The following is a 2,531-nucleotide window of genomic DNA, read 5'->3' as shown; positions in this document are numbered from 1 at the left end:
AGAAACGAGATTGGTGAAATGCTATTCAAACTTGTGGGAGCATGGCATGGGCTGTAGGCTACTGTATTAAGATTTGTCTTAACTGGCAACATTACATTTTTAATGTCTTTAATTTGATTAAAGTCTAACGTTAGCATTGTGAAATGACATTCATTTAAAATGGTGTAATTTTTTGTATTTATTGGCGCGGTAGCCGTTTAATAATCTCTCGTTTTTTTCTCTTGCTTGCTGTTGCCGCCTGAAGAATCAGACATTGAAGTTAAGCGGGCCGAGAAAACGCAGCTTGAGGTAGTATCTGTTAAGCTACGTTACTTAACATATTTTTAATAATTTCATGATTTTTCTGAACTTCATTGCCTTCAAGCTGCAGAAACTATAACGTTAGATTGTTAATAGCCTTTTGAAGTGCCATTCCCGACTTTTGGGAGCATATATTGTATTAATATTTGTCTTATCTGGCGAAATTACATTTATAACGTCTTTTATTTGATTAATTCAAAGGTCCAGATTAGCAGACGAACTGGGAAGGTGGTCCAAAAAAAAAAACCGAGTGCCTCAATCCACACGTGGCATCATTCATCAGGGACTTCATTGAGTATGACTGGCAGAACAACTAATACCAGGTGAGACTTTTAATTGTTACCTTGAATACCTTGGAATAACTGGAAGCCAGTTTGGGTGGGTAGTTGGTGGTTGAAAGTCAGGGGTGGCCCCTGACTTTAAAATTTACTCTCAAGTTTTTTCAAACCTGTATAAATTTATTTCTTCTGCTGACCTCAAAAGAGGATATTTTGAAGAATGTCAGTAACCAAACAGTTAACTGGAGCCAGTGACTTCCATAGTAGGGAGGAAAAAAATACTATGGAAGTCACTGGCTCCAGTTATCTGTTTGGTTACTGACATTCTTCAAAATATATTATTTTGTGTTCAGCAGAAGAAAGAAATTCATACAGGTTCGAAACAACTTGAGGTTGAGTATATGATAATAGCATTTTCATTTTAAAGTGAACTATCCCTTTAGGCCTGCCAAGCATCATTTTCAAATCATGCAGTTTTACAGCGTCAACACAAGGTGATTCAACAACACTGACATGAAAAACAGGAGGAACATTGTGTGACAACACCAGCCAGTTAGAATACTTTTCCATTCACTGTTGTATCACTAACTGTAAACATGGTATTGTGGCAGAAATGTGGGATATTCATGTACAATTTTATAATATTATTCATGTAGACAGTTATTAAATATTAAAGTAATGGCAAATGACAGAAACCAATACTGTCTAATAAGAGTCGAGTTGCAACTCCATAAGAATATAAGAATTGTGTTAACGAAAATAAATTTACATTTTACATCTTTATTCAAGCTATAAAAAATATCAGCCCCGGGGGATGCTACTCCACAAACCACCAACAAAGCATATAAAAAATACTAAAAATTATTTAAAACTTTTATGTATAAGTCATCAACCCATCTGTCTTGCTTTAAACTTTTACATTAATAATGAATTTCTTCCTCTACAGGGTAGAAGACTCCAGCCCAGGAAGTCCAGGTCAAGTTTTAAAAGAATAATAGTTATGAAAAAAAAAAAAACTTCTTGGAGAAAAACAATATTCAGGTTTGAAATCCTGCTGTTTTTAAAGGGATAGTTCACCCAAAAATGAAAATTGTGTCATCATTTACTCACCCTCAACCTGTATGAATTTCTTTCTTCTGCTGAACACAAAAAAATATATTTTGAAAAATGTCGGTAACCAGACAGTTGATGGGTCCCATTGACTTCCATAGTATTTTTTTTTCCTACTATGGAAGTCAATGGGGTTCATCAACTGACTGGTTACCGACATTCTTCAAAATATCTTTCTTTGTGTTCAGCAGAAGAAAGAAATTCATACAAGTTGAGGGTGAGTAAAGGATGACACAATTTAAATTTTTGGGTGAACTATCCCTTTAAATCGTTTAATTTTTATAGATTTGTAATTTTACCCAAAAATTTGAATACATATTGATTGTTTTGTTTGCTCAGAAAAGTGTTGAAATGAAATGAATTATTCACAGATAAATGTTAACTTATTGAAAAAAATGTATGTTCAGAAAATATATAGGTTTGAAATCCTGCTGTTTTTAAATCATTAAATTTTTATACATTTGTAATTTTATCCAAACATTTGAATAAATATTGATTGTTTTGTTTGTTCAGAAAAGTTTTTTGTATGTTCAGAAAAGTGATGAAATTAAATGTTCACAGAAAAATTGTAACATTGAAAAAAATTATGCTATACTATTTTTATTTTATGAATTTTTTTAATTAAAAGTGAGAAAATAAATGGCATTTGTGACTGTCTTTATTTTACAGTACACAAAATTAATGCAGTAATCCCCATTACAGTAGTAGTTATGAAATACAGTACTGTGATTATTACTGTAAAAAAATGTACAGTAATTTTAAAGTTTTAAAGTAAGAATACTGTGAAATGAAATACAGCAACTTACTAGCTAATTGCTGCCAGCAAGTTGCTGTATTTTTCAC

The 2,531-nt window shown here is 32.1% G+C and overlaps 1 long non-coding RNA gene across 1 annotated transcript; it reads left to right on the top strand.

Moving 5' to 3' along the window:
- The first annotated feature begins 250 nt into the window (after nt 1-250).
- Nucleotides 251-2,320, top strand: LOC307128862. The gene is made up of 4 exons (XR_013816817.1): nt 251-288; nt 502-623; nt 1,525-1,670; nt 1,760-2,320. It is a non-coding gene; the product is annotated as an uncharacterized lncRNA (long non-coding RNA).
- The last annotated feature ends 211 nt before the right edge of the window (nt 2,321-2,531 follow it).

The sequence above is a fragment of the Gobio gobio genome (genome assembly GCF_949357685.1).
Source record: "Gobio gobio genome assembly, chromosome: 7".
NCBI lineage: Eukaryota > Metazoa > Chordata > Actinopteri > Cypriniformes > Gobionidae > Gobio > Gobio gobio.
This window is presented reverse-complemented; position numbering and strand designations above follow the sequence as displayed.